General features: G+C 43.5%; 1 pseudogene; it reads right to left on the reverse strand.

Moving 5' to 3' along the window:
- LOC103271865 overlaps nucleotides 1–11419 on the reverse strand; it is an 87208-nt pseudogene extending 75789 nt beyond the window's left edge.
- Between the last annotated feature and the right edge of the window lie 8109 nt (nucleotides 11420–19528).

The raw sequence follows: 19528 nt of genomic DNA on the forward strand, positions 1-19528 counted from the left end.
CTCTGTCGCACAAGCTGGAGTGCAGTGGTACGTCGGTGCTGGGCTCCGGTGAACCTTCCACCTCAGCCTTCCAAGTAGACAAAACTACAGGTGTGTGCTACTGCACCGGGCTAATTTTTGATTTTCATTTGTAGAGTTGAGGTCTCACCAAGTTGCCTGGGCTGGTCTCGAACCTGTGGGCTCAGACGATTCACTCGCCTCGGCCTCCCAAAGTGCTGGGATTATAGGCTGAGCCACCAAGCCTGGCCCTTTTGCCTTCTTTTTAATGGGGCTATTTGTTTTTTTCCTTTTAGCATATTCAAGTTCCTTATAGATCCTGGATGTTAGGCCTTTGTCAGATATGCAGTTGGCAAATATTTTTTCCCATTCTGCGGGCTGTCTCCTGTTCTCTTGATGGTTTCTTTTGCTTTGTAGAAGCTTTTCAGTTTGATGAGGTCTCACTTGTCTATCTTATCTCTTATGGCATGGATTATGGGAATTTGGTCAGGAATTGGTTGCTTATTCTGATTTCTGTAAGAGTGTCTCCTGCATTTTCTAAGATTCTTCAAGTCTGGAGTTTCACACTTAGGTTTTGATTCATTTAGAGTTGATTTTTGTGTATGGTGATAGGTAGGGGTCCTGTTTCATTCTTCTTCACATGGTCAGCCAGTTTCCCCAGCACCATTTACTGACTAGAAACCCTAAAGTTAATACCACTGTTTGAGTTGGACTGAACAAATCCTGTCCCCTGTGTCTGGAGCATGTTTTCGTGTTATTGTGTTAGTATTGAGCAATAGTCAGGATTTTTTTTTCTTGTTTTCACAGTGCCATCTACTTTTCTACCTTAATGTGCTCTATTTTGTGAGGGGCCACAATTCTTCAGTATCCCGAACTAGTATTTTATAATCACATCCTTGTCAAGACCTCAAGGTAGGAGAAATGTACTTTCTGGCTCCTGGAGTTTGGCCACGTGATTTTCTTCGGCTGAAGGGTTGCTAGCATAAGTGACATGGAAAATGTTTCCTTATTTTTTTTTTAATAAAGTCAGGGTCTCACTCTGTCACCCAGGCTGCAGTGCAGTAGCAGTAGCTTGATGATTATGGCTCCTGGCAGCCTTGACCTCCTGGGATCAGGTGATTCTTTCACCTCAGTATCCCTAGTAGCTGGGACTATAGGCACGTGCCACCACGCCTGGCTATTTTTGTTTGTATGTCTTGTAGAGACAAGGTTTGGCTATGTTGTCCAGGCTTGGCTCAAACTCTTGGGCTCAAGCAAGCCACTTGCCTTGGCCTCCCAAAGTGCTGGGATTATAGGCATGAGCCGCTGTGCCTGTCCTGCTTGTATATCTATACATGCCTTTCTGTGATCTAGTGACTCACCAGGAAAAGAACATGCCAACAGTGGTTGCTGGACTTCAGTCTAAGCCTGAGAATAACACTTGTGGAGCAAACCCATTCTTTAGAATAAAAACACACGGGTCAGACTGGGACTAACCCTGCAGTCTGGATCCCAGAGCCTGGAGGAGCTGAAGCTGACTTGCATATCTATGAATGTAAGAATAAATGATTGCTGTTTTAAGCCACTGACTGATAGGCTCATTTGTTATGTAGCATTATTTTGGCAACTGCTGACTGACACATTCCATATTGCATTTTGTCTAATACTGAAGCAAATGATGATTCCAAAAGAGAATAGGAGAATGGGAATTAGCAGTAGAGGTGGGGTGGGTGACATTTAAAAATAAATCAAGTATATTTATAACTAGGCATTCAAAACACCGTGGATCTACAATTTACTTGATTTCAAGACACTCTAGGGATTTTCCTCAAAAGTGAATTTAAGTCAATCATTTTGAAAATAACTGTCTCATAGGATAATCCAGGGAGTGCCTGGATCAGAATTCTCAAGCCTGTGTGAGGTTGGGTATAGCATATCCTTAATTATCCCACTCCTTGGCCATCTTCTGAGCATCAGAATGAAAAAATGAATGGATAATTGGAACTTGGCCATTAATTCACTTTTGTAGTCTGACTGAAAATATGTCTTTGTACAAAATAGACTCTTTTATTTTGTATTGGGGTAATAAAAATACAATAGATAGTTTTAAAATTCAGCTGTCTTTTTTTACTTGAAATGAAGAAAACAACTAGCAACACTTTATGTTTCTTAGCTAGCCATTTCATAGGCTACCTCTGGCAAGATCTTACAGCATTTTTGTGTTTCTTTCACAGGCCACCTGATGATTTTTGCTAAGTAAGGTAAAGAAATATGTGGATCCACTAACCACAAATTGTTCTCATAGGCTGTTTAGGGTTTTGTGCCTTTTCTGGAATCATGGGATCAAGTTCTGAAAAGATGCACCCTTTATAAGAATACACATCTGGTGGAATATTATGCAGCCATAAAGAAGGACAAAATTATGAACTTTGCAGCAATCTGGATGAACTTAGAGTCTATCACACTCAGTGATCTATCACAGAAACAAAGAACTCAGTACCACACATTTTCACTCTTAGGTGGACCCTGAACATTTATCGTAATACTACAAGAAAGAGTTTGGCAATAGTGGATCACTGTTGGGGGTATAGTGGAGGGAGAAGATAATACTAATAAGGGGACCTGATCCCAAAGCAGGCAAAGTGAAGACCAATGGGTGCCCAAACTTCACCCGTATGATGACCACTTATGTACCTAACCCTGAATTGTGCCCCACATCTTTAAAATAACAAAAAAAGAATAGAAAAAGAGAATGGAAATCCAATTTGTTTTCTGAGGACCATGGCCCAAGCCCTCTTTTTCCAATGACACTAAAATCTTTTGGTTCTGGAGATGATGAAATTAAAATAAGTGCTTTCTTTCTCACTAGTTGTTTTATTGGTTCTCTGGGCTGTGTTTAAGCTCTGATGCAAGTGATAGAAATGAATTTTGTGGTGATTGCATAAGGTTCTGGGGATAGTAGGGTGACCTAAGCTCCAGAGTGGATGCTATGACAAAACACAGAAAATGAACTTGATTTTTTTTTTCCCTTCTGGACACAAGAAACTTGGATTTCAAATAAGAACATAATCACAAAGACTCTATGAAGTGGGAAACCATTGGCATCAGAATCCAGATCCTTACTCTGTCACTTACTACCTAAATAACTTGAGTCAAGTCACTTACTTCCCAGACGACTCAGTTTCCTAATCTCTATAGTGGGGGTAACAATATCTACCTCAAAAATGGATTTGAAGTCTGAACAATGTGTATGGAAAACTCTATCAATGAGAAAATTCCTGAGTTGTCTGGGAAGGACTCTGAGGCATTGTCTTTACACCTTAGCTTCCTCATCTATAAAATGGATTAGTTATATTTATGCCTTATAAAAACTCAATGAGGATTAACTAAACTAGTTAATGATACCTAGTGTGGTACACTGAGTAATGGCCCCCCAAAGATGTTTCCATCTTAATCTCCAGAACCCATGAATATGTTATGTTACACAACAATGGGGAATACAAGTTCTGGATGGAATTAAGTTTGCTAATTAGGGGACCTTGAGATAGAAAGGTTATCCTGCATTATTCAAACGGGCTCAATATAATAACAAATGTCTTTATAAGTGGAAGAAGGAATGAGAAGAGAGAACCGGAGAGATCTCAGTGTGAGAAGGTTTTGGCTCAATATTGCTGGCTTCAAAGATGGTGGAAAGAACCACAAGCCAATGAATGCAGGCAACTTTTAGAAGATGAAAAAGGCAGAGCAATGAACCAGAAGGAATACCACCCTGTCTTGATTTTAGGCCAGTAACATCCATTTTGGATTTCTGACCAGTGCATAATACATGTGTGTTGTTTTTATACAGTCAGTAATCAGTCATAGTAGCCCTAGAAAATGAATGACTTCCATCAGAGTTCAAGGAGTGTCAGTTATTATTTTAGTGATCAATGCAGTTCCTTTTCTATAGAAGTTCCATAGTCTCACCAAATTTTGAATAACATCTGGCATTCCTGAAGAATATTTCTGTATTTCCAAATGATTGTTTTGAAGGAGAACATATGGATATTGTTTTTATTAATTTCTTCCTGCTGTTTATCCAGTACAATAATTGAGTTACAACAATTTCCCCCTCAAAGCTATAGATATTTTAAAATCACTTCCTGATACTTTATACCGCAGAGGAAAAGTCTGATACCTGTCTTAGTTTTTGTTCCTTCGTAAGTAACCTTCCCTTGCTGTTTGGATTTTTATGAGACTGTTCTATAATTTTTTTTTTTTTTAGTTGGAGTCTCACTCTGTCGCCCAGAGTGGAGTGTAGTGGCCACTCCCGGCCACCGCAGCCTCGACCTGCTGGACTCTGGTGATCCCTCTGCCTCAGCCTTCCGAGTAGCTGGAATTACAGGCGCGCACTACCACGCCCGGCTAATTTTTTGATTTATTGTAGAGATGAGGTCTCGCCTGCCTAGGCAGGTCTCAAACCCGCGGGCTCAGGAAATCCACTCACCTCAGCCTCCCAAAGGTGCGGGATTACAGGCTGAGCCACCGAGCCCGGCTTGTTCTATAATTTTTATAGTCAAAATATTTGCCAAGGTCAGTCTGATTGAAGATTTTTAATGGTTATTACCTGGAGTTTAGACAGACATCTTATCTGCATTATCAATATCTCCCCAACTCTGCCAGCCAAGTAAACTCTAATTAAGACTTAGATAGCATCTTTTGTTCCAGTTATTCTTTTCCTTATTATTATCATTTTTTTTGAAGAGCATAATGCCTGAGTTGGATCTCTGTTGTCTTGGATTTGCCATCTTCTGTCTCCAGTTTTGACTTTTTGAGATGGAAATGGAAGTGACAAGAAAAGTCTCTGCTTTTGAGGACAGATGTGTCCTTTCTATCATGTGGAAACTGCACCCCTAGGAAGCCATATGCCATCCCTAGAACTCCCAGCACTATGTCCTACCATATGTTTTGGATCTCACAGTTTCCAGTCTTTTTGGGGTGAAGTGATGAGCCTGGTCAGGAAGAGCCTCCATGAATGCCTCAAACAGCTGCTTGGACACCATAGAAATAATGTGTTTTTATTTTTGTTTCTTTTTGGTATAGACTTTGCTTTTCTCAACAATGGACGTCCACAGTGAGAGAAGAAATAATTTTCTATTCACACTCAATAGAGAAACTTTGGAGTGTTTCCAATAGCATAGCACATCTAACAAATGTATTTTTCATTATTTATACCTTTAGCCTTGTAGATAGTGGACATTTACCAAAGATACTATCACTTGGTTGTCTGAATTTTTCAGGATTTAAAATTTTCATATTTTCTCTGTAAGTATTTTGGTGGGAAGTTCAGAGAAGCTGGAGCAAGGTTTTCCAGGAATATACTATTCTTACATTTATCATGCTTCTTCCATGATTCAAACATTGTTCCAAATTCATTATTACATTTGGAATTGGAGATATCATTTCTATTTTAAAACAGAAGAAATCAAAACTCAGAGAAATGAAGCAAGTTGTCTAGGGACATAAAGCAAATAACATGGCACAGTTAAGGTTTGAACCCAAGTATTTTTGACTCTTAGATGGTTTTCTTGCTCCAGGATGTGATTTTTAAAATTGTTTTCTGAAAATGAAGCCCCTTGGTCTTTCCTTACCTTTGTGAATAAACGTGTGAATATTGGGAATAAAGTTCAAAATGGCATTTGCAGCTGTTTGGGGGGAACATGAACATTGTCTATACTTGCTGACTTCTCCCATGCAGTCATCTCTCAACTTTTTGAAACACCTATTCCTTGCCATATACGTAGTGCAAAATTCAGTTGAAATTCCACTTATAGATATATACCTAGCAGATAGACATACATATAAGTGCTTTAAAAAGAAACCATATACAACTATATTCACAGCAGCACTAGTGGTAATAACCCCAAAGTAGAAACAACCCCAATGCCATCAACAATAGAATGGATAAATAAACCATGGTATATTCATATTATGGGATACAATACAGCAATGCACTACTACAACATGAAACAGCATGAATGAATCACACATACATAGTTTTGAGTGAGAAAAAAAATGACCCATTGTAGGATTTCATTTATACAAATCTCAAAAAAAGAGAAGAGAAGAAAGAAAGAAAAAGAGGCAAAACTAATCCATGGTGGTGGAGTCAGAATAGCAGTGACTTTTGCAGGGAAGGAGGACAGTAACTGGGAGACAACAAGGAGGTGATTTCTTGGTATTGGCCAAGTTCTATGTCTTGAATTGGGTGTTTTTACACACAAGCATTTGCTTTGTAAGAATTCACCAAGCTGTTCACTTATGATTTGTGTCCTTTTTTGTTTTCATATTAAACTTCGATAAAAAGTTTAACTAAAGAGAGAAAATCCAATAAACTCATTTAAATTCTTATTTGATTTTCAGCAGCATTTAACGTCATCAAATATCCATTTTTCTTTTTGATGTGTCTCTGCTTGGCTTCCCAATGCCATTCCCGTCCTTCCCTCCAATCACTATTTCCATCTCTTGTGGACTCCTTCTTCACCACCATTTTATAATTTTTAAACTCTTTATTTTGACGTACAAAAAAGTTGCAAAATGTTTACAAGGGAATTCCTCTATACCCTTCATCCATCTTTCTGGAATATTAACATTCTACATAGCCATAGTAGGAAGCCAGGAATTTAGTATTGATACTACACTGGTAACTGATTTCTTCAACTGGACCACTTCTGTCTTTTCCCTGATTCAGCATCTAATCCAGGATGCCACATGGCATCTAGTCTTTATGCTTCCTTAGTCTTCTTCAATCTGGGACAATTCCTCCATCTTTCTTTGTCTTTCACAACTTTCTGTGAAAGATTTGAAGTGTACCTACATCTTATTTTGCAGTATGTCCTTTATTTGGGGTTTTTCTGATATTTGCTGATGTTTAGACTGAGGTCATGCACTTTCAGCAAGAAAAAAACACAGAAGTGATGCCGTGTCCTTCTCAGTGCGTCATATTAGGAGGCACATGATGTTCCTATGTCTCATTGCTGTGAGATTAATTTTGATAACTTGGTTAAAGTAGCATAGACTTTAACATGACCTCCCTGTTTGTAATGAACAGTTGTCTTAAGGGGAGATTCTTTGAGATTATGCAAATATCCTATTTTGCGTCATACTTTTGACCACTAATTTCAGCACGCGTTGTTGATTCTCTACCTGCCTTCTAAATATGAGAGCTCCTTAGGGCTTGGTCCCAGACCCTCTCATCATTCTCTCTCCTCTCTAGGAAAGCTCATGCATGCCACAGCTTCAGGTACCATCTAAATGCTGCTGATACCTGCAGCTGCATCTTCAGCCTAGCTTCCCCTCTTGAGGACTCCACATGGATGCATTCTAGGTTCCTCATCTAACCTCGACTCCAAGACGTGACTTGTGGTCCCTGATGTTTGGTATCACCCAACTGGATCCTTCTCCAGTCTCCTCCATTTCATCAGTTGTCATGACATGCACCCGGGTCATGTTAGAAAGGTGAGAGTTACCCTTGATAATGTTCTCATCTTTATCCTCTTCCATCTTCATTCACTTACTCACGAATACCTATTGATTCTATCTTCTTTTTGTTTTGTTTTTTGAGTTGGAGTCTCACTCTGTTGCCCAGGCTGGAGTGTAGTAGCACGTTCATGGCCACTGTAGCCTCGACCTGCTGGGCTCAGGTGATCTTTCTGCCTCAGTCTTCCAAGTAACCAGAATTACAGGCACATGCCACCATACCCAGCTAAATTCTATCTTCTATCTTTTAATCTTCCCTTTTCTTGACATGTCCAGAGCCAATACTTAGTCCAAACCACAATCATTTTTACCCTGGGCTACTGCTTTACCGTGTGACTGGTCCCTTGACTCTTAGCATTTTCTCTCTCGTATTCTTTCTACAAAGCATCCAATGCAATTCTATTCATGCCTTTTTCCTATTATGCAGGAAATATCAAGGAAATCGTGGTGACCCACACGTTGCGATATTAAGCAGCCATTGCAAACAATGAACTAGCTATATACTAGGGAATGTAGGGGGGAAGGATTGAACGAATCAATGAATGAATGAATGACATGGAAAAAAACACAGCTTTCTCTCTCCTGATGTTCATGGCTCGAGGGGTACCTTGTCCAGGACTGGGACTAAGGGAGATGAGTGAAGGGTTTATTTCAGGTGCAAAATTTAATGTCAGGTGCAAAAACACTCAATAAAAGATAATATTTTAATGCAAATTATTTTTTATTTTTCTTTTTTTTGAGTTGGAGTCTCACTCTGTTGCCCAGACTGGAGTGCAGTGGCCGCTCCTGGCCACCGCAGCCTCGACCTGCTGGGCTCTGGTGATCCTTCTGTCTCAGCCTTCCAAGTAGCCGGAATTACAGACATGTGCTACCACGCCCGGCTGATTTTTTGATTTATTGTAGAGGTGAGGTCTTGCTGCCCAGGTGGGTCTTGAACCCGCGGGCTCAGGCAATCCACTCACCTCAGCCTCCCAAAGGCTTGGGATTACAGGCTGAGCCACCGAGCCTGGCGGCAAATTATTTTTAAAAATTAATTTAAATTAAAAAATTTAAACATTTGAGTAAAGACGGGACCTTTATTGAAGATTATCCTCACCTCAACCTCACCTTGGTCCTCCTACTGTTTTTTTTTCTTTTTATTATAAAGATGTGGGGTACTATTCAGGGTTAGGTATACAAATGCTGATTATGCAGGTACCCTTGTTGATGAGGTGTGTCCTTCCCCTCCCCTGGTAGTTTTCCTTAACTGCCAATCCCATCCCCCCTCCCCTGGCAGTTTCCCTCTACTGCCAATCCCTTTCTTATAGTATTACAATTGTTCAAGGTCAGCTTATGAGTGAGAACATATGGTACAATGTTCTGTGTTTCTGTGATAGATCACTGAGTATGATTAACTCTAAATCCATCCAAGTTGCTGTGAAGTCCATATGTTTGTCTTTCTTTATGATCACATTTTTTTTATCCAGCCCAGTTTCGATGGGCAACACAGTTGGTTCCATGTTTTTGCTATTGTGAACGGAACTGCAACAAACATACGTGTGCAGGTATCTTTTTTGTAGAATGATTTGAGTTCCTCCAGGTATATTTCCAATAGGGCAATTGCTGGGTCATATAAAAGGTCAATTTCTAGTTGTTTCAGAAATCATCACACTGTCTTGCAGAGAGGTTGCACTAGTTTGTATTCCCACCAGCAGTGTAGAAGCATTCCTTTTTATCGGCATCCTCTCCAACATCTGTTGTTGTTTGTTTTTATTAATGATGGCCATTTCTACTGGGGTTAGGTGGTATCTCAATGTGGTTTTGATTTGTATTTCTCTGATGATGAGTGAGGCTGAGCAGTTTTTCATGTGTCTGTTGGCTGCCTGTATATCTTCTTTTGAGAAGTGTCTGTTCATGTCTTTTGCCCATTTTTGAATGGGGCTGTTTGTTTTTTTCCTTTTGGAGCATTTGAGTTCCTTGTAGATCTTAGCTGTTAGGCCTTTGTCAGATATACAGTTGGCAAATATTTTTTCCCCACTCTATGGGCTGTCTTCTTGCTCTCTTGATGGTTTGTTTTGCTTTGCAGAAGCTCATTAGTTTCATGAGGTCCCACTTGTCTATCTTATGTCTTATAGTATTGGCCTTTAGGGTTCCAAATAGGGATTGGTTGTCAGTTCCAATTTCCATAAGGGTATCTCCTGAATTTTCTAAGATTCTTATAGTTTGAGGTTTTACATTTAGGTCTTTGATCCATTTAGATTAATTTTTGTGTATGGTGATAAGTAGGGGTCCTGTTTCAATCTTCTGCATGCTGTCAGCCAGTTTTCCCAGCATCAATAGGTCTCCTCTTCCCAGTGGTTGTTGTTGGAGGCTTTGTCAAAGATGAGTTGGTTGAGGAATTGAGGCTTTGCTTCTGAAATGTCTATCCTGTTCCATTGATCTATGTGCCTGTTCTTGTACCAATACCAGGCTGTTTTGATTACTGTAGCCTTATAGTAAAGTTTCAAGTCTGGAAGTGTGATACCTCCTGCTTTGTTTCTTTTGCTAAGGATTGTTTTGGCTATTCATGGTCGTTTATGTTTCTATATGAATTTCTGTATTGTCATTTCCAGGTCTGAGAAGAATGATGTTGGTAACTTAACAGGTATTGCATTATCTCTGATTGCCTTTGGTAGGATAGACATTTTAACAATGATGATTGTTCTTATCCATAAGTATGGAATATTTTTCCATTTTTTGTGTCTTCTTGGATTTCTTTGAGCAGTGTTTTGTAGTTCTCATTGTAAAGGTCTTTCACTTCTCTGATTAGGAAGATGCCAAAATATTTTGTTTTTGTTTTTATGGCTATTGTGCGTGGGATTGTGCTTTTTATTTGAGTCTCTGCCTGCTTGCTGTTGGTGTATAGGAATGCAACTGTCTTTTGCATATTTATTTTGTACCCTGAGACTTTGCCAATTTCCTTTATCAGTGCAAGCAGGCTTTTGACTGATTCTCTTGAATTTTCAAGGTATAGGATCATATCATCAGCAAAGAGGGATAACTTGACTTGCTCTTTTCCTATTTGGATACCTCTGATTTCCTTCTCTTGTCTAATTTCCTGAGCTAGGACTTCCAAAACAATGTTGAACAAGAGAGGTGAGAGTGGGCAGACTTGTCTTGTTCCAGTTTTCAGAGGAAATGTTTCCAGTTTCTGTCCATTTAGCAGTATGTTAGCTGTGAGTTTATTGTAAATGGCACTTTCTATTTTGAGGTATGTTCCTTCTTTACCTAGGTGTTTGAGGGTTTTTATCACGAAGGGATGCTGGATTTTGTCAAAAGCTTTTTCTGCATCTAATGATATAATCATGTGGTTCCTGTTTTTACATCTGTTGATGTATTTAATGACATTTATGGTCTTGCAAATGTTGAACTGGCCCTGCATCCTCAGGATGAAGCCTACTTGTTCATGGTAGATGATTTTTGAGATGTATTTTTGGATTTGATTTGCTAGAATCTTGTTGAGAATTTTTGCATCTTTTTTTTTAACATGGGTCAAAGTTTTGTTTGTTCCTTTCTTGCATTTGAAGTACTCTTCGATGACATCCTTGACCTGGGATTCTTTGCCATAGCCCTTAACTACTACACAACTGCAGCCAACCACTTTCCGAGGTTTCGCCTCTCTGTTGATTTTACACAGGCCTACCCATTCCCCTAGGTTCTTGTTGTCATCAACCTTAATGAGGCTGATTTGGTGTTCAGCACAAAAGGCCTCCACCAGCTTGTCGTACATAGGCTCATCACTGTTGGATGCAAGCACACGGAGATGGGCCTGGCGCTTGTCTAAGGCTATGGTGGCTTCGCGAATTCTAGGTGCTAGGCTGTCGTGGATGAGGGCGGTCTTCAGCACCTCTTGTAAAGCAGTGTTCACGTCCATTACACCTCCAGCAGCGATGCCTTCCTTGGTCATGGCAGTGCATTACAGGAGACGACGAATCTTGAACTCACCTGAGCCTCTGCCTCCGTGCGACTGGGCTGTGGCAGGGAAAGAGTCCCTCCCATTGTCAATGGAAGAATTTAGCTCATCAAACTGTGCTCACTTAGAACAGGAGTTCACAAAATACAGCCTCCCACAACAAAGAATGATGTGGCTGAGGTTAAGAAATCCTGCCTTAGCTGGGCTTGGTGGCTCAGCCTGTAATCCCGCGCCTTTGGGAGGCTGAGGTGAGTGGATTTCCTGAGCCCGTGGGTTCGATACCCGCCTGGGTAGCGAGACCTCATCTCTACAATAAATCAAAAAATCAGCCAGGCGTGGTAGTGCATGCCTGTAATCCTGGCTACTTGGAAGGCTGAGGTGGAAGGATCGCCGGAGCCCAGCAGGCGAGGCTGCGGTGGCCGGGAGTGGCCACTGCACTCCAGTCTGGGCGACAGAGTGAGACTCCAACTCAAAAAAAAAAAAAAGAAATCCTGCCTTGGAGATGCTTACAAAACTTGCATCCTGGTCTTTAAAAGCTCTATATAACTGTAAGGAATGTATCAAGACAAGCCTGGGAGAGCAGTAAACCATCTCAACATTAGGGATACACTTTTTATTCTGTTGAAATAGCTTCTGGCTAATCTACAAAGCAATATCATCTGGTCTCAACTTCTCAGGCGTTCAGTTCTTGGCTTCACATGGAGTGTGCTGGGCTGAAGGAAGGCCAGGGGCCGGGTGGTCCAGGAGGGCTGCCCTTGCATCTCATTGGACCGTGAGCACCCAGTGCCTTTGCCGAGGATGCCCAGGGTTGAGAGACAGACTTTCGCAGGAGGGACACCTCAAAGGCCATGGGTTGACTCTCTTCTTAGGAAACAGGGCTCCCCGCTCAAGAGAGAGCCGTGTGGTTGGAGCCCCAAATGGTTCTCCCAAGGCAGAGCCTGCCTTTTGGGGTCGCTTGTTACTCACTTGTTTATCATTCTGTTGCTCTTTTTAGTTCCTAACACCATCTCGCTGCTGCAGTCCTAGGAGCAGGAACAGTTTCACCCTGCTGTGTCCCATTTAAAAATCAGCCCTCACAGCACCCTACTCTTTGCTTGTTCCTTTACCCTGCCCACACCTGGGAACTCACCTTTTCCTTAAGGCCTCCTGTTTGTTGTTTGAACTGTCTGGGTTGCATTTCCTTGCTGTGACTACCCTGATAGATAAACCCCTCTTCCAAGCTATGTTGACTCCTCTAATTTCATTTCTTAGTGACCTCAAGATTTTCTGTTATCTTACTTGTACTTCCAGTTCTGAGTTCTCTGTGTCATTAGTGGGTGGCCATGGGGAGGTCTCTGTATTTTAATTCCATCGGCCTTTGCTTTATTATCTGTTAGATCAAGGTCATAATTATCTGACCTCCTGACCTAATAGGGAAATGCCAACCATCTAAAGAAACAATCTATGTCAGAAAGTGTGTCAACTGTAAAACATGACACAAAGTGGAGCTGCTATTGCTATTTTCATTTCCCCACATTTATACCAGATGATCATATCTGCTTTCAAAAGTACTCCCCAGACTGGTTGCAGTGGTTCATGCCTGAAATCCCACCCCTTTGGGAGGCTGAGGCAAGAGGATTGCTTGAGCCCATGAGTTCAAGACCAGCTTGGGCAACAGTGAGATCATGTCTCTACAAGAATTTAAAAAATTAACTGAGTATGATGACACATGCCTATAGTTCCAGCTACTCACAAAGTTGAGGCAGAAGGATAGCCTGATCCCAGGAGGTCAAGGCTGTGGTGAGCCATGAGCATGCCGCTGTACACCAGCCTGAGCAACAGAGTGAGTCTTCGATTAAAAAAAAAAAGAAGCCATTCCTCCTGAATCCTTAGTGATGCAGCAAGGAGGTCTGTGCTTCTTAGATTTGGAAGAAAAGAGACTCTGGTCAGACCTTGAGGTTGGAAGAGAGACTATATCATGGAAGTTGTACACATGTGCCCTCAGAACAGCTCTCCCCACGGGCAAAGCGGTAGAGTGTCCTGGTCATTCACTAATTTAACAGACCTCTACTGATGGTCTTGTGTGAGCTGGTATAGGGTTATACATACCTTGTGCTTTCAGCAGCTTGGGCTGTCATAACAAAATACTTTTCTCACAGTTCTGGAAGTCCAAGACCAAGGTCCAGCATGGTCAGTTTCTGGTGAGGGCCCTCCTCCTGGATTGCAGACAGTAACCTTCTTGATGTTTCTTCATGTAGTGGAAAGATAGAGAGCTCTGGTCATTGCCTCTTCTTATAAGGGTATCAACTCCATCACGCGGGCTCTGCCCTCATGATCCCATCTAAAAGGAGTTAGCTGCCAAAGGCGCCATCTTCAAAGGTCAGCACACTGGGGATTAGGGCTTCAACACATGAATTTACAGGGACACAATTTAGCCATAGCACCTGTGGGCTGGGACCCCATCACCCGGGGAAATTGCTAAAATGCCAATTCTCATGCCCACTCAGAGATTCAGACTCAGTGCATCTTGGAGGTGAGGAGAGTGGTCAAAGATCCGATATTTTAATATATGCCCCATTCATGTCCAGTGCAGATGGTTTTTGGACCACCATGTGGGAAACACTGGAGGTGGTGACTGCTAAGGGCATGAGTCTCTGAGTTAGAGGGTCCTGTGTTTTATGTCTGATTTTGTTTATTATAAGGATGTGGGGTACAATTCAGGGTTAGGTGTACAAATGTTGATCATGCAGGTACCCTTGTTGACGCGGTGTGCCCTTCCCTCCCCTAGCAGTTTCCCTCAACTGCCAGTCCCACTTCCCTCCCCTGGCAGTTTCCCATTACTGCCAAACGCTCAAGGTCTGCTTATGAGTGAGAACATATGGTACTCTGTTCTTTGTTTCTGTGATAGATCACTGAGTATGATCGACTCCAAATCCGTCCAAGTTGCTGCGAAGTCCATATGTTTGTCCTTTATGACTGCGTGCTATTCCATTGTGTATATGTACCACATTTTTAAAATTCAGTTCAGTTTTGATGGGCAACATGGTTGGTCCCATGTTTTTGCGAATGTGAATAGAGCTGCAGCAAACATATGTGTGCAGGTATCTTTTTTATAGAATGACTTGAGTTCCTCCGGGTATATTCCCAATAGGGGGATTCCTGGTGCATATGGAAGGTCAATTTCTAGTTCTTTCAGAAACTGCCACACTGTCTTCCAAAGAGATTGCAGTAGTTTGCATTCCCACCAGCAGTGTAGAAGCATTCCTTTTTCTCTGCATCCTTGCCAGCATCTGCTGTTCTTTGTTTTATTAATGATGGCCATTCTTCCTGGGGTTAGGTGGTATCTCAGTGTGGTTTTGATTTGCATTTCTCTGATGATAAGTGAGGTTGAGCACTTTTTCATGTGTCTGTTGGCTGCCTGTATATCTTCTTTTGAGAAGTGTCTGTTCATGTCTTTTGCCCACTTTAAATAGGGGCCTGTGTTTTCATTCTGGCTCCAATACTTGCTCCTTGGGTGACCTAGCCCAGTGTGTGCTGCCTTACCTCTAAGGATCTTAGTTTGTTCATCTGTAAAATGGAGACAGTAATAGCACCTGACTTCTTACGAGGTTGCTGTGAAGGTTAGTTTTAAATAATTTTAAAAATCATTCGTCATTATTGCTTGTTCATTAATGATTAATTATTCAAGAATGCATGCAAAGTGCCTGGCAAATCTTAAACACCACCACCCTCAATCCTCAGGGCATTTTCCTGCCCTAAATATGATCTTGTAACCTCTATCTTGGTCCCCGTTTTGTGTCCGAAAGGACCCTCTGTGTTTGGGTCAAAGCGGGTTCCCCACAATGCCAAGTGAGGCGTGCTTGCTGTCCCCGGGGCGTCCACTTTTGGTAGGACACCTTTCACCCGTCTGCCATTTCTTTCCCTTGACCACAGCTCAGACTGAGTGGGACTGGGCCAGGTTTTGCCTTTCGTACTGTCGATAACAGCATGGTTGGTTTTTGCTTTCCGAATGCTCTGAAGTTCTTCTTGACGAAGCAAACGTTGTCCCCGCCTGGGACACGAGTCCAGAGGCGGGAATTGTAGCTCATCTCTCCTGGCGCCACCAGATGGCGCCGTTTCCTTGTCATTGCCCGGAGTGCCCCGCATCGCTCTGGTGCCGACCCAGGCGCCCGGCTGCTCGCGCGGAGGTCTCGCTGCAGAGCGCAGAGGCCGGGGTCAGACCATGGGGTCCCCACTTTTGGGACGCGGGCGGGACAGCCCGGTTTCTCAGCAGGAAGTCGAACATCCCTGCAGGCCTAGAGAGAATATATTCAGAGTTGACCCAAGGAAAGTGACTTTCTTTCTTTCTTTCTTTCTTTTTTTTTTTTTAGCTGGAGTCTCACTCTGTCGCCCAGACTGGAGTGCAGAGGCACACTCCTGGCCACCGCAGCCTCGACCTGCTGGGCTCCGGAGATTCTTCCGCCTCAGCCTCCCAAGTAGCCAGAACTACAGGCGCGCGCTACCACCTCCGGCTAATTTTTTTGATTTATTGTAAGATGAGGTCTCGCCAAGTTGCCCAGGCGGGTCTCGAACCCTTCGGGGTCAGGCCATCCACTCGCCTCAGCCTCCCAAGGCGCGGGATTACAGGCTGAGCTTATTTCCATCTTTGTAAATTTTGAACCAAGCCGTTGTTTGCTTGGTCTGTTTTTGGGGAACTGTGCCCTGGAGGGGGACCCAGACCTCAAACAGTTGATACTTAGGCTCTAGTTCTTTTCTCTTCCTGATCTAAATGCCCCCCTGAGCGGCTTTTCGATAGATGAAATCTCAACAAGTAGCCTCTAAACATAAATGTGAAATCATGTCCTTTGCAGCGACGTGGATAGATCACCCTTGAGTGAACTGACTCAAAGACAGAAGACCAGATGCCACGTGCTCTCACTCCGATGTGGGAACTAAACATTCACAAAGAAAGTCTGCGGGGCGGGAGCATGCCACAACACTCCAGTCTGGGTGGCACAGTGAGACTCCAACTCAAAAAAAACAAAAAACCAAAAAACAAAAACAAAGCAAACTTCACAAAGATGGAAATAATAGACACTGGGGACACCCACAAGGGGAGGGATGCGGGAGCTAGGGTTCAGAAACCACCTGTGGGGCACAGTGTTCCCTGCCTGGGGAAAGGGCCACCCAAGATCCAGTCCCCACCGCTGCACAGTATGCTCGTGTCACGAACACTCGTGTGTACCCCCTGAATCTAAAATTAAAAAAAAAAAAAATCCCATTTCCCCACAATGTTTGAATCGCCAAGAGAACTGCCCGAGACGCCAGGCACAGCCCTCTGATTTGACATGGAGAAACGATAAGAGGCCAGGGTTCGACTGTAGTCACCTCACAGGCGACTTTCCTACAACCTAGCTGATGCTGACAGAGCTGCAGGAAGTCCCCCTTCCTCAACGCACATTTCTCAGCGCTGCTGGTGGCCATCTTGGTGTGTCGTATACAGACCCAGACTACTATTGTTTGGAGCCTCCAAACCTGGCTTGTATCTCTTCTCTGTTGTGTGGACCTCCAGGCGTTTTTTTGTGCCAGGGTCACTTGCAATTCACCTCGACAGGCAGCACAGTCGTCAGCAGAGCATTGGGCATCATGTGGTGTGGCTTTGAGGCCTGGTGTCATCGTTTATATCTCCTCTGTGTTCTGGATAAGCAATTCAAACACTCTGACTCCAAGTGGCCTCATCTGTAGAATGGGACTCCTAGCAATGCCAACGTGGTAGGTGGTTGTGAAGGAGATAATATATGCGAGAGACTTAGAACAATGTCTGGCATACTTAATAGCAAACTTGATTATGTGACTTGGCCTTGTCAAACGATCCCCAGAAGGGTCCGACTCAAGGGAGAGATGGAGGAGGAAGAGACAAGAGGTCTGAGTGGCACCCTTGGAATGGATCTCAAGATAATAGAAATGGACAGAATTTAGACGAAAGCAAGAAGGGGTGAACTTCATGAGGGCATCTGGGCTGGGACCACGAGGCTGGGGCTGCCAGCTGCTCAATCTTGTCTTGGCCACTGCTGGTGAGTCCTACAAATTGACCCTGTGATGGAAAGATTTCACTAGCTTAAGGTGCAAGGACGTGTGTGTTTTCCTTACTCCTTCCCATCCCACACTCTTTGTTCTGGGCATCCCTAAATACTCATTATCCCCCACTGGGATTTTCCATGCTTCCCTTCCCCCACGCTGGCTGCTCTCTGCCTGACAATCTTCTCTTTTCTCTCTCTGGAAAGCCCCACTCACTCTCGGAGGCCCATCTCCAATTCGGCCGTGTTTTGAGGTCTCCCTCAAGCTCCCAGTGTCCACTGTTCTCTTCTCCATGGTCTTTATCCAGTCCTACCCCTCCAGGACACTAGGAGTCGGTGCCTCCTTGAATTTTGTGCCCCTTATGTCACCCTGGTCCTAGCCCTGACTGCAGGATTTTAGAATTAAATGAAATGATGTGGTAACAGCAATAACACCACTAAGTATGTTTTGCAAAAACAGAAAAAACACCCAAACATCACATATAAGTTCAGATTCTCTTTGATGGCCTTCCCCACTTAATCCGGGTCCTCGTACCATTTTTGGAATGGGAAAGGGACACCCACTGTTAGCTGTTTGGAATGCATCCTTCCAGACTCTTTGCGATGCATGTTTTTTTGTGGGCGTGTGTGGCTTGTCTGCAAAACTCTTTACATACTCCAAAACCAACATCGATTGCGTTATGTTGAGTGTTTTGTGTCCCTATCTGTCTCACTCAATAGGCTACCAGCTATCAGAGGTCACCAACAGCTTGTCATGAATCCGTTTATTCCCCAGGACCCAACACTGAGCCAGGCACACAGACTGTGTTCCGTGGGTAGTGGCCCAGCCAAGTGCGGCTGAATGTGTGCACGTGGGTGTGAGGTGGGAAGAAGGAGAAAATTGCAGAGGAAGGTTTAATTGGAGTGTCACCTCTCTTCGCCAGCTGAAATTCCCAGAGGGTGTCTCAGATCTCTACAGAAGCTGCAAGAAAGGGCAAGGTTGGAGCAAGCGGCTGAGCAGAACATTGAGTTAAGTGCCGGCATTGATCCTTGAAATGCCCCGCTCACCCAGGGAGAGAGAGAGGAGAACTTGAGAGCAACTCACTCAGAGGGGGCAGGATGGGAATCTGCAAGACCTCCCGGCCTGAGCTGCCTGTTCAGAGTCGCTTGGCCATTGAGATTCAAGGGGAGAACCAGAACCCCCCTGCCTGGTAGATGCCTGTTGAGAACAAACTGTACGAGGGCAGATCTGGAAAGCAGGAAGGACTGAGTCTCCTCTCAAAACCTGGGTAGGGGGGGTGGGGGTTGAGTGAAGTGTATTTTATTGCCTTGGTCTGGAAGGCTCTTCACAGGCGGGAAGTGCTTTCTCCAGGACGCTCTCCACAGGTGGAGAAGTCATTCTGTATTTGCAGCCTGTCTGCTCCCCTATTAATCATTTCGATTCTCTCAGCCCACGCAGATGTCATGGGCCTCTACTTGAAGACTTCATCGGGGTTTATCTTGTAGTTTTAATACATCATTTGCTGTCTGTGTGAGATCCAGGGTGTTTTACATGAGTGCCACGTCACCCTGTCCTCACCTTCCTGGAGTTCTTTGACATGTCGGTGTGACTTCTGTTCTGGCTTCCTCCCTGAAACAGGAGCCAGAAAACAGGAGCACAACTGGCCATCTCTTGAGGAGAAAGGGGAATTTCACTTACTCTGATGATCTGTACCAAAGGATGCATGTTAAAGCAGAAACATTTGTTAACATCGAATGGCACGGGCCACTGAGGAGAAGTTTGCTTTTTCGGTGATGGATGCCCCAAAATCTCCCTCCCGTTTCTGGAGTCTTTCTAGTTCATGGTATGTTCTAAGCCAGGGGGCGACCGACTACCCGTGGGCCAGCAGCCCACTTCCTGCTTTGTACATAAAGCTTTATCGGAGTAGAACCGCCACCACTTGCTTTATGTATCGTCTGTGTCAGCTTTTCCAGCTACGACAGCAGAGGTGAGTACTTGCAACCTTCTGGTCTGCAAGACCTGAGATATTTGCTATCTGCCCTTCTACAGAAAAAGGTTGCTGACTCCTGTTCTCAACATTCAACAATT

The sequence above is a fragment of the Carlito syrichta genome, unplaced genomic scaffold (assembly GCF_000164805.1).
Source record: "Carlito syrichta isolate Samal-C Ts95f unplaced genomic scaffold, Tarsius_syrichta-2.0.1 Scaffold311949, whole genome shotgun sequence".
Lineage (NCBI taxonomy): Eukaryota > Metazoa > Chordata > Mammalia > Primates > Tarsiidae > Carlito > Carlito syrichta.